The sequence below is a fragment of the Caretta caretta genome, chromosome 19 (assembly GCF_965140235.1).
Source record: "Caretta caretta isolate rCarCar2 chromosome 19, rCarCar1.hap1, whole genome shotgun sequence".
Classification (NCBI taxonomy): domain Eukaryota; kingdom Metazoa; phylum Chordata; order Testudines; family Cheloniidae; genus Caretta; species Caretta caretta.
The window spans coordinates 14286087-14299195 of NC_134224.1; positions in this window are offsets into that span (position 1 = coordinate 14286087).

The following is a 13109-nucleotide window of genomic DNA, read 5'->3' on the forward strand; positions in this document are numbered from 1 at the left end:
CTCTTTGTGTAGAGATAGCTCTAATCCGCAGTGTCAAAAGCCTCCAGGTTAGAGAACTTTCAATTTGCCCCGACTTGGCTTCATAAAGTTTCCTGTCCCCAATGTCCCTGCTATAGATTGGACTTTGAAAAGCAATAAAGAATGTCAACTTGACAAATACACGTTACCTGCAGAGATTTCTCCTTCAGTTTACAGGATGATTCCTCATCTTTATTGCACCTCTCCGGAGGGGCTCCGATATTCCTCTCTTGTCTTTGATTTTCTCCAGTGTTCTCCCCCACCTAGTTCAGAGTTGGATGATCAGCTGCATATTACTTACATGATCAGAGTGGCTGTTTCCTCTCATCACCCGGAGTGGGTTAATGGAGAAACCCCAGAAGGGCACACACAGTATAGCTATACTGGAGGTGGAATTTCCAGCTCAGGTTGTAGATAAATTGTGTAGTCAATGGCTTGACCACACTTTGATCTGTTGTGGAATATATTCAAGAGATGAAATAACCAATGTCCATCAGGTTTATTAATATGGCACAGTGTGGCAGGGTGCTGCTAGAGAGGCCTTAATCAGCACCTGCCACTCCATCCCCAATCAGGGGAATTGGATTGGGGCTGGGTAGACAGCCTGATGCTTGCCTGGTAACTGACCACACCTGCCAGTCTTGTTAGCAGGAGCTAACACTGGGAGGAAATGAGAGCCAACTGGCGGGGTGGGGACCCGACCCGACCGGACCCGACCCGACCCGACCCGACTGGACCTGACCCGACCCGACCTGACCCGACCCGACCCGACTCCAAGGGAGGTGGGAGTCTCATAGTCTGTTGCTGGCTGGGCCTGTGGTAGGCAAAGCTGTTGTAAAAAGCTTGTCTATAGTTGGAAACTGGTGGTGGGGACTGGATCACAAATAAAGAGCACGGGTATTGCACCAGGCTGAAGTGTCCCGAGTCTCTGAGAAGAGGAGAAGGGCCGAACCAGAGGGGCACAGTGTGTGCCCTGTTACACCCAGGAAAAAGATTCTATACGATACCTGGTTTCTGAAGAGGAATCCCATGCAGCCATGCTACCTCCCAAAATGACACTTCTAAAGCCGTCTTGTTATACCCTACTTGTTTACCAGGACAAGATACTGTATATGTAATTTGAAACTACAATCAACCAATTAGCTTTGATCTTGTTTTTCTTGTCCCATGGGGTACTCCTTATCTTTGTTCTGAACCCACCCTGCATTCCAGGCCATGGTGCACTCTTATCTTTGTTCCCTGTACATGCGTTCCAGATACTAAGGGATATAAAGACACCTCCTAGGCCTGTACCAGGATAAATAGGTTTCTCAGGGTTTCTGTTGCTATAAGGAAAGAACTGTATGTTCTGATACTGACAGTTTTCCTATCTACTTAAGTCAAAGCTTACCTCAGCTAATGCAAGGTGTTGTGGGATGCTTAGCAAAAGTGAGCAGGATTATAATAAACGTACAGGTTAATTTGGGCTATATAACTGCGGTATTAATTCTTAATATTTTTACTTAATGATTAATATATATGTGTGCTAGCCAGTGTATATTAATCAACAAGGGGAACATATCCACACTAGCTCTGGTTGAGCTAGCAGGCTAATAATAGAAGCGTAGCTGCCGCGGTGCAAGTGGCTGGACTGGTTAGCTGCCCAGGTACATAGCTAGGGTTCCAGATGGGCTCATACTTGGGTCCCGCTGCTCCCACTGCCACAGATACACTGGTTTTGGCACACTACCTCAATCAGAGTTAGCTCAGATAGGTTTACCCGAGCTGGAAATTCCTCCTCCGTCTCCAGTGTAGATATACGGCCAGTGACAAGACAAGGCCGGGAGTGAATGGGAAAGAAGAATGAAGGTGATGAGAGTATTCTGGGGAGAACATTCGCTCAGCTGGATTTGAAGATCCCCTGGCTGACCCCGGTGCTCCAAACTGCACTGTATTCCCAAATGCCAGGGTGTCAGCTGCATGATGTGGGATTGTTCACTAGCTTGCTCAGACATGGCCCTGTGCTGGGGCAGTGGGGCCATCACAAGGGTGAGAGTTTGTATTTGGTTGGGATAATCGCCCCAAAGTTCAAATTCTTCTACGACACCTGGAGCCAGCAGAAACAGTCTAAGGATATTGCAAGCAGAGGGCTGCCTCATTTTTATTACAGTGGGGCCTAGAAGACCTAACTGCAATCAGGGCCCCATTGTGTCAGGTGCTGTACGTGTGTATAGCAAGAGGCAGTCGCTGGCTCAAACAGTGTACAACTGAGTAGACAAGGCAGACAAAGGGCGGGAAGGGGAAACAGAGGTACTGAGAGCGGTGGTGACTTGACCATGGTCATAGAGCCGGTGAGTGGTAGAGCTGGGAATAGAAGCCTCCACGTCTGTCTCTTAGTAAAGTATCCTGACCACTAGAATACCTTGCTGCCCCATCTCCAGTATGGATGGACCTGCATTTCTTGCTCTGTAGCAGCCATTCCAGTCAGTGCCAGTTCTAGGGCAAATACATGATACGTGGCATTGCTATTCTCCTTTGCTCTGTGCATGTTCATCAATTACAGGCCCTTTAGTCCAGTGCTTCGCTATGGCAGATAGGCATGCGATTACTACAACTGCTAGTGCCACGGTCCATCAAACCACTGGGGAGGGTCCTGCAGAAGCTGCCTCTGCACACACATCGTTGGCAGTTTCCCCCACATTCAGCTTCCCTGCTGCCCCTGACCTGCCACCCACCACTGCTTTCCCAAGTCTTCCATAGAGCTTCTGCCCCCTCTCCCTACTTGCCAGGAGAAGGGGATGTGCCTGTGTGTCCACCCTGGGGGTGGGGCAGGGTTCAGATCTTTGGGGATGTTGCCGGCACCCAGTGCCGAGAGGCTGAACAACAGCTTGAGTTGGTTCGCTACCTGGTGTGCTACACCCAGTAATCACAACGGGGTGGAGAAGCAGAAAAGTTTATTTGAAGCTTCAAAAAGGTATAGGGAGATTTGAATCTCAAATCCTGTACACAGAGCAGGAAGTTACACAGGCTTTTATACATCCTTTTTCCCAGCATACTTATCCAATAGCAAGCTGCCCTAAGTATCCATATAGCCAGCCAATCCAATTCCCAGCTAGTTCCCTGGTTCTCTGTATCATTTGTTAAACTATACATAAAGCTGCTTTATTCAGCATTGTTCTTCCATATCTCCCCTGTGTGGCCTTGCTTAGTTTCAGGCAGTCTGACTCCACAACATAGTGTTGCAGATTCTCAGCATAACTGCTGTGTGTGCCTCCAGGTGGGGGGGCCAAGGACACTTGGGCCTAGTACGCAGAGCTGCTGCGAGTGCCTCCAGGCGGGGTGGGAGGCCAAGGACACCTGGGCCTAGTGTGAGGGGGCTTCATCGACACTCGTGGTCTTCCATCCCCTCGAGTTACCTAGTGGCCATACCGCAGTGTCCCCAACAGGGAGGAGGCTGATGGGAATGGTTCTTTCCTGCTTAGCAGATTCATTGCAGGAAGCTTGCGGAAATCCCACTGCTGCTTTGGAGACCCCTGTGTAGGTAGGGTGACCAGACGTCCCGATGCTATCTGGTCACCCTCTGTGTAGGGACCTTTTGACAGTGCCCCTTGATGCTGTGTGGTGGTGGCTGGACTATTTAGTAAAGTGCTTCTGCTTTCGAATGTGCCCTCCAGTCTGGAGACGAAGGTAAATTTCCCTTCTTGTTCTTCTGTGTGTGGCTGTCCCAATGGCAAAGCCTCTTCTGCTTCCATCTCTGGTCCCCCAATTCTCTGCTGTTGCCGAGCTCCCAGCACACAGGCTCCTCTGGGATGGCATTGCAAAGCCGAGGCTGTGACACAGAGGCAGCCAAATGCCCGCTGGCATTAACTCGCATGGGTTCAGCAGACTGGAGCAAGGTTTGTTCAGATTTACTGTTATTTTCACAGTGTTCACCCAGACTCAACTCCTCTAACCCCCATCCAGTCGCTTAAGAGCAGCTTGCGGGGACAGGTTTCAGAGTAACAGCCGTGTTAGTCTGTATTCGTAAAAAGAAAAGGAGTACTTGTGGCACCTTAGAGACTAACCAATTTATTTGAGCATGAGCTTTCGTGAGCTACAGCTCACTTCATCGGATGCATACTGTGGAAACTGCAGAAGACATTATATATACACAGTCACATCCAATGAAGTGAGCTGTAGCTCACGAAAGCTTATGCTCAAATAAATTGGTTAGTCTCTAAGGTGCCACAAGTACTCCTTTTCTTCTTGCGGGGACATTGGTTCTGGGTTCTCTTTCCTAGGGACTCATCAGAAAACGTCAGTGCTGCCTGCAGAAACACATCCCTGCATGTCGGGAGCTTATCTGCCTTGTAAAATGCTGTTGGTGAATCTTCCATCCCCAAAAAGCACCAGGAATGTTTTCCAAGATTTCCCACCAGAGAATGGTCAGTTCACAAGAGATTCACTTCATCTATTGGCAAGGCTGCCGCAGCATGAAATGTGCGCTCCTCACGAACACCCAGCACTAGACAACGTGGCTAAGGAGAGACAGGCATTGCTTCAGATAACAGCTGCCCTCTCTGCTTTTTGTTGTTGTTGCTTTTTCATAGATGAAGGAAGTGGGGGCTCCTCTCACACCTAGAGACTGAGGTACTTCCAAAATTGGGGAGGCAGACAGAGCAGCTCTGTTCTGATCGCTGGGATTAGCACAGCCATCATCCTACATTGCTTCTAACAGGAGGAACCATTCTACAGCTGCCATTTGTGACACAGGTATTCTCAGATCCCCGGCTGCCTAGGGTTGTGCTGTACATAATTGTGAACCTGTGCTGCACAGTGTGCTGGCCTTTGAAATTCTGCCCATGAGGTCAGAGCTCAGTTGACGTGCTGTTCTGAGAGTCGCTGCGGCCTATTACAGTGGAGATGTACACACTGTGCTCTCTCCAGGAAACACCTTTTGGTCTTTCTTCTTGTTTGCTTCAATCCTAACTAAACTGCTTTTAGCCTGAAAGTGCATGATTGCTCTTTGTGCATTAAAAACAAAAACAACCCCTTAGCTTCTCCGGTGAGCTTGTGCAGCCGGATGAAAGGTGACGAGCTAGTCCATTCCAGGGCTCGCTTGTCTATCAAAGGAAATGGATGATTTTCATCCTGGCACCTAGTGGACATCACAAGAACACGCCGCCACAGTCAAAACTGTCGGTGGCAGCCTCAGCAGAGAAGTGGAGGCTGGGCCCTGGCGAATGTCTGTTCTACTCTCTGAGCAGGCTCAGACCCCAAGCCAGGATCGACAGAGGCAGAGTCTGGGAAGCCTGGCCAGCTGCTGGCCTTGCTTCACCTGCTCTCTGGGTCTACAGAGAAAGCCGCCAGGAAGCTCGGTCCTACCCCAGTTTTCAGTTATGGGAGCTCAGGTTCTGGCTAATGTGATGATAAACATAGGAGGAGATTTTCAAAGGACAAAGTGTACTGCAAGCCAATGGGAGTTGGGTGCCTAACTATATACAAATTCAGCAACTGGAGGGAATGGGTTGGTTCACATGGGATGTTCGTCATATGAGTCCGGGGTCCACAGTTGTGCAGCAGGTAAGCATGGCAAGCAATGAAGCACAATTAGGCGCCACTGAGAGATTGTCAAAGTCACAAATAGGAGTTAGGCAAATGACAGAACAAGGAGCAATGGTCTCAAGTTGCAGTGGGGGAGGTCTAGGTTGGATATTAGGAAACTCTATTTCACTGGGAGGGTGGTGAAGCACTGGAATGCGTTACTTAGGGAGGTGGTGGAATCTCCATCCTTAGACGTTTTTAAGGCCCAGCTTGACAAAGCCCTGGCTGGGATGATTTAGTTGGGGATTGGTCCTGCTTTGAGCAGGGGGCTGGACTAGAATCTCCTGAGGTCCCTTCCAATCCTGATCATCTCTGATTCTCTCTCAGGTTGGCCGATGGAGTATTAAAGCCTCCTCTTTCCTCCCAGCTTATGCCTCTGCTTCTCAGCATGACCATGACTGTTAAAAGAAAAGGCAGCGTGGCCTGGAGAATCAGCCTTGGACTCAGGAGACCTGGTTTCCATTCCCAGCTCTGCCACTAGCCTGCCGGCTGATATTGGACAAGTCACTTCCCCTCCCTGTGCCTCAGTTTCCCTCTCTGTGAAATGGAGGTAATGATACTGACCCACTTTGTAAAACATTTTGAGATCTACTGCTGAAAAGTGCTAGATAAGAGCTAGGGATTTATTAATTATTCTTCTTATTATTAAAACTGAAAGCCCTGATTTTAGCTGCTTCCTCAAAGCCTGTGTCATGTACATGCAAAATGGGTGACGAGGAGCATACACCATTGCCTGAGTTACTTGGAGGCAAAGGCTGTGTGTGGGATGTACAAGCAAATCTTCCTGGGAGGCTGCTAAGTATGTGGTTTCAGGGCATATGTAATCCACCTGATGTGGCACTCTGTCCCCGTTTACTGATGGTCGGGCCACAGATAAATGTCAATGAGTTAGCTACGGCCCCGGTTAATAGAAGTGACTCTTTTAGCTTGGGCAGTAGAGGCATGTGCTTTTTAGAACCAGAAGTTCCACGTTCAATCCCCAGTGCCAATGATCCATCCAGGGAGCAGCAGATAGACCGGGGTAAATCATACTAGTGCAAGCCCCACCTTACACGAGTGTGGCAAATCTACACTGGGGCTCTGCACTGTTTTGATGCAAAAATCCCTCACAGAGGCAAGAGCTCTTTCGCCTTCCCCACTCCTGCCCAATTACTGGCCACTGACTCCTGGCCACACTGGGTTTCTATCTCTCTCCCAGCCCATCTTCAGCTCTAGTTGAATGCACCTACTGTGCGAATTCTCCAGCGTCTCTGGAGGAAGTTATCCTTCATAACTGCTTCCTTAATGACTTTTCAGTTTTTCATTCCCTTTCTCCTGCCCTGCACATTGAAACCTAATCACCAGTAGCAGCCACTGTAATTGGGATCAGCGCTCATAAGGATAACACTCTCTGTTGCCAACTTTAGCTTTTCTCTATTATCTAATCCCTGCTGTCTGCGCACTGGCTCTGTAACTTCAGTCTGAATGGAACCATTACCGTTGTCTAATACTATCTATCAGTCTACAACATCTCTCTTTATCAATCTACAGCATCCCACAGGACAGGCTGGGTCAGTCAGAGTCTATACTGGCACAGGAGAAAGAGGCAGTAAAAAGTAGCACTGGTGATTCATTACATGTCACTCTTCCATCTGATACTGCAGAGAGTCAGCAGGGTGGTTTGTAAAAGGCAGCAGGGTCTAATGGTTAGAACACAGGTCTGGCAGAGTGAAGACCTGCTACTGACTTGCTGTATGGCCTAGAGCAGCGGTTCTCAAACTGGGGTTGGCAAGGGTACTCCAGACAGTCCACGAGTCATGTCTGGCTCCAGGGGGCCTGCGAGTCATGTCCAGCGGGACGCTGGCCCCACTGATCAGCTCTTCCCCCTCCCTCCCAGAGCTTGCTTCACACTGCGGAACAGCTGTTCAGCAGTGTACAGGAGGTGCTAGGAGGGAGGGGGAGGAGCGGGGATGGGCACAATCGGGGGAGGGGCAGAAAGAGGTGGGGAAGAGGAGGGGCAGGGATGGAGCAGGGGCAGGAAGAGGTGGGGCAGGGTCTGGGGCTGAGTGAGGGCTGAGCACCCCCGGGAAAAATTAGAAGCCAGCTTGGGGGTTGGCTAAAATTTTTAAATAAAACTGGGGGTCCTCGGGTTGCTAAAGTTTGAGAATGTCTGGCCTAAAGAAAACACTCAAGGTGAAATCCTGGCCCCACTGAAGTCAATAGGAAAATTCCCATTGATTTTAATGGGGCCAAGATTTCAGCCTCCATCACTCTATCTCAGTTTCTCCAGCTACAAAATGGGGATAACAATCACGCTGACCCATCTGCCCACCTGGGGTGAGGATTCAGTTTTAGGTCCTGATTCTGATACCTTGCCCATAGTCGGCGAGCGCCCCATTGACTGAAATGAGACCAGTCAAGTAGTGCTGTGTTGCTGAGCCTGAGGATCTGAAAATCTGGCCTTCTCTGTTCGTAATGTGCTTGGAAAATGCTCACTGCAAAGGCAAAGCATTATTATGATGTTTGCACCCTGGGCAACAGGAGGCGCTACCTTTCTGGTGAAGCAGGAAAAACCCAGGTCTTGGTCACTTGCAGTCCTTAAAGATGGCATGGCACATTTCACTAGAGCAGGTTGTATCTGTCCTGTGTCCCAGCTCGCTGACCCATAAAATTCAAGCTGAACTTGATTGGATAGCGTTGGCCCAGGTTCTCAGCTGCATAAATCAATGGAGATGCAATAAGTTTCACCAGCTGAGAAACTAGCCCATTATTCTTTTGCAGTTCCTGTCCTATTCTCTGGTATAGTGTGCTGTTAAACATTCGCTGTGTTCCATCCCAGAGGTGGCTGTATTTCAGTGGTAGATAAAGATATCTCTCTCTCTCGGAGTTTGAAATCCTTTAGGAGGACCAGTGCTATAGATTTGTAAAGCCATTATCTGACCAGTGTGATAGACATTTAAATGGCTTATAGCCTCAAAGTTGTTTTTCAACCCGCTCTCTTCCCATGAATCTAGAATTATCTTCAGCACTATATACAAATTCAGCCACTGGAGGGAATGGGTTGGTTCACATGGGATGTTCGTCATATGAGTCCGGGATCCACAGTTGTGCAGAAGGTATGCATGGCAAGCAATGAAGCACAATTAGGTGAGTTAAGTATAATAACAATGAAATGCTGTGTACATTCAGTTGCAATAAAAATGATAATGATCGTGCTGAAAAATATTATTACTTCACACTCATTTAATTCCGGAAATCTAAATTCACAAAGGAAACAAGAAGCCCTTTAATCTCCTGTTAGATAAATGGTCCAATTTTATTTCTGCTATATTTCCAAGACATTTTATAAGACTTCGGTACATGAGAGCACAGTTTAATTAATAATATCACATTAAAAGGCACAGCCACAATTTTCATAGATTTTTAATTGAAATATAATGCTGTCTCAAAGCACAGAAAAATACGCATAATGATGGAAAATCAATCTTTTCTGTTTGCTGGATAATATATGGTGCATTAGCAAAGGGGGCTTTTCAAAAGGTACCATTTGGGTAGCTTAAGATGATCTTTCCTTGAAGCGGTGAGCAGAAAGACACACTTTGTATTATCCTTTGTGCCCATCTCAGAAATGATTACTTTCTCTCCACAGGTTTCAGGGTAACAGCCATGTTAGTCTGTATTCGCAAAAAGAAAAGGAGGACTTGTGGCACCTTAGAGACTAACCAATTTATTTGAGCATAAGCTTTTGTGAGCTACAGCTCACTTCATCGGATGCATACTGTGGAAAATACAGAAGATGTTGTTATACATACAAACCATGAAAAAATGGGTGTTTACCACTACAAAAGGTTTTCTCTCCCCCCACCCCACTCTCCTGCTGGTAATAGCTTATCTAAAGTGATCACTCTCCTTACAATGTGTATGATAATCAAGCTGGGCCATTTCCAGCACAAATCGAGGTTTTCTCCCCACCCCGCCCACAAACCCACTCTCCTGTTGGTAATAGCTTATCTAAAGTGATCACTCTCCTTACAATGGGGATGATAATCAAGGTGGGCCATTTCCAGCACAAATCCAGGGTTTAACAAGAACGTCTGAGGAACGGGGTGTGTGTGTGAAAACATTCTTGGATAGACGTGCGTGTATCTACTACTCAAACCATGCAGAGGATAATAACAGAGTGCTTTGCACTCACATAGCACATATCGTCAGAGGATCTCCAGCCTCTTCGCAAATGTTCCACCACATCCCAGGCTGGGTTGTCGGCACTGGGGAATCGAACCTGGGAGTCATGGATCTTAAAGCATAAGTCTCTGATGATCCAGCTCTAATAGCCAAGGCTGCAAGAGGGTCATCAACTGCTACCTGTGGCCCAGCCATCACTAGAGCAGGAGAGGGCACCACACTGTGTAGCCATGGGTTACACAAACATTAAGGCTATGTCTACACTACGAAATTAGGTCACATTTATAGAAATCAGTTTTGTAGAAAGCATTTTTATACAGTCGAGTGTGTGTGTCCCCACACAAATGCTCTAAGTGTATTTAGTCAGCAGAGTGCATCCACAGTACTGAGGCAACCGACAACTTCTGGAGCATTGCACTGTGGGTAGCTATCCCACAGTTCCCACAGTCTCTGCCGCCCATTTGAATTCTGGGTAGAAATCCCAATGCCTGATGGGGTAAAAACATTGTTGCAGGTGGTTCTGGGTACATAACGTCAGGCCCCCCCCCTTCCCTCCCTCCCTCCGTGAAAGCAATGGCAGACAATCGTTTCGCGCCTTCTTTCCTGGGTTACCCGTGCAGACGCCATACCACGGCAAGCATGGAGCCCGCTTAGCTCACAGTCACTGTATGTCTCCTGGGTGCTGGCAGACTTGGTACTGCATTGCTACACAGCAGCAGCTCATTGTCTTTTGGCAGCAGACAGTGCAGTATGACTGGTAGCCATCGTCAATGTACTTCAGGGTGCTCTATTAGCCAACCTCGGTGAGGTTGGACAGGGGTGCCTGGGCAAACATGGGAGTGACTCAACCAGGTCATTTCCCTTTTCATAGAATCATAGAATCATAGAATATCAGGTTTGGAAGGGACCTCAGGAGGTCAACTAGTCCAACCCCCTGCTCAAAGCAGGACCAATCCCCAATTAAATCATCCCAGCCAGGATGATTGTCAAGCCTGACCTTAAAAACTTCTAAGGAAGGAGATTCTACCACCTCCCTAGGTAGAATCATAGAATCATAGAATATCAGGGTTGGAAGGGACCCCAGAAGGTCATCTAGTCCAACCCCCTGCTCGAAGCAGGACCAATTCCCAGTTAAATCATCCCAGCCAGGGCTTTGTCAAGCCTGACCTTAAAAACCTCTAAGGAAGGAGATTCTACCACCTCCCTAGGTAACGCATTCCAGTGTTTCACCACCCTCATAGTGAAAAAGTTTTTCCTAATATCCAATCTAAACCTCCCCCACTGCAACTTGAGACCATTACTCCTCGTTCTGTCATCTGCTACCATTGAGAACAGTCTAGAGCCATCCTCTTTGGAACCACCTCTCAGGTAGTTGAAAGCAGCTATCAAATCCCCCCTCATTCTTCTCTTCTGCAGACTAAACAATCCCAGCTCCCTCAGCCTCTCCTCATAAGTCATGTGTTCCAGTCCCCTAATCATTTTTGTTGCCCTTCGCTGGACTCTCTCCAATTTTTCCACATCCTTCTTGTAGTGTGGGGCCCAAACTGGACACAGTACTCCAGATGAGGCCTCACCAATGTCGAATAGAGGGGAACGATCACGTCCCTCGATCTGCTCGCTATGCCCCTACTTATACATCCCAAAATGCCATTGGCCTTCTTGGCAACAAGGGCACACTGCTGACTCATATCCAGCTTCTCATCCACTGTCACCCCTAGGTCCTTTTCCACAGAACTGCTGCCTAGCCATTCGGTCCCTAGTCTGTAGCTGTGCATTGGGTTCTTCCGTCCTAAGTGCAGGACCCTGCACTTATCCTTATTGAACCTCATCAGATTTCTTTTGGCCCAATCCTCCAACTTGTCTAGGTCCCTCTGTATCCTATCCCTGCCCTCCAGCGTATCTACCACTCCTCCCAGTTTAGTATCATCCGCAAATTTGCTGAGAGTGCAAACCACACCATCCTCCAGATCATTTATGAAGATATTGAACAAAACCGGCCCCAGGACCGACCCCTGGGGCACTCCACTTGACACCGGCTGCCAACTAGACATGGAGCCATTGATCACTACCCATTGAGCCCGACAATCTAGCCAACTTTCTACCCACCTTATAGTGCATTCATCCAGCCCATACTTCCTTAACTTGCTGACAAGAATACTGTGGGAGACCGTGTCAAAAGCTTTGCTAAAGTCAAGAATCAATACATCCACTGCTTTCCCTTCATCCACAGAGCCAGTAATCTCATCATAGAAGGCGATTAGATTAGTCAGGCATGACCTTTTCTTGGTGAATCCATGCTGACTGTTCCTGATCACTTTCCTCTCATGTAAGTGCTTCAGGATTGATTCTTTGAGGACCTGCTCCATGATTTTTCCAGGGACTGAGGTGAGGCTGACTGGCCTGTAGTTCCCAGGATCCTCCTTCTTCCCTTTTTTAAAGATTGGCACTACATTAGCCTTTTTCCAGTCAGCCGGGACTTCCCCCGTTCGCCACGAGTTTTCAAAGATAATGGCCAATGGCTCTGCAATCACAGCCGCCAATTCCTTCAGCACTCTCGGATGCAACTCGTCCGGCCCCATGGACTTGTGCACGTCCAGCTTTTCTAAATAGTCCCTAACCACCTCTATCTCCACAGAGGGCTGGCCTTCTCTTCCCCATTTTGTGATGCCCAGTGCAGCAGTCTGGGAGCTGACCTTGTTAGTGAAGACAGAGGCAAAAAAAGCATTGAGTACATTAGCTTTTTCCACATCCTCTGTCACTAGGTTGCCTCCCTCATTCAGTAAGGGGCCCACACTTTCCTTGGCTTTCTTCTTGTTGCCAACATACCTGAAGAAACCCTTCTTGTTACTCTTGACATCTCTCGCTAGCTGCAGCTCCAGGTGTGATTTGGCCCTCCTGATTTCATTCCTACATGCCCGAGCAATATTTTTATACTCTTCCCTGGTCATATGTCCAACCTTCCACTTCTTGTAAGCTTCTTTTTTATGTTTAAGATCCGCTAGGATTTCACCATTAAGCCAAGCTGGTCGCCTGCCATATTTACTATTCTTTTGACACATCGGGATGGTTTGTCCCTGTAACCTCAACAGGGATTCCTTGAAATACAGCCAGCTCTCCTGAACTCCTTTCTCCTTTATGTTAGTCCCCCAGGGGATCCTGGCCATCCGTTCCCTGAGGGAGTCAAAGTCTGCTTTTCTGAAGTCCAGGGTCCATATCCTGCTGCTTACCTTTCTTCCATGTGTCAGAATCCTGAACTCAACCAACTCATGGTCACTGCCTCCCAGATTCCCATCCACTTTTGCTTCCCCTACTAATTCTTCCCGGTTTGTGAGCAGCAGGTCAAGAAAAGCGCCCCCCCCTAGTTG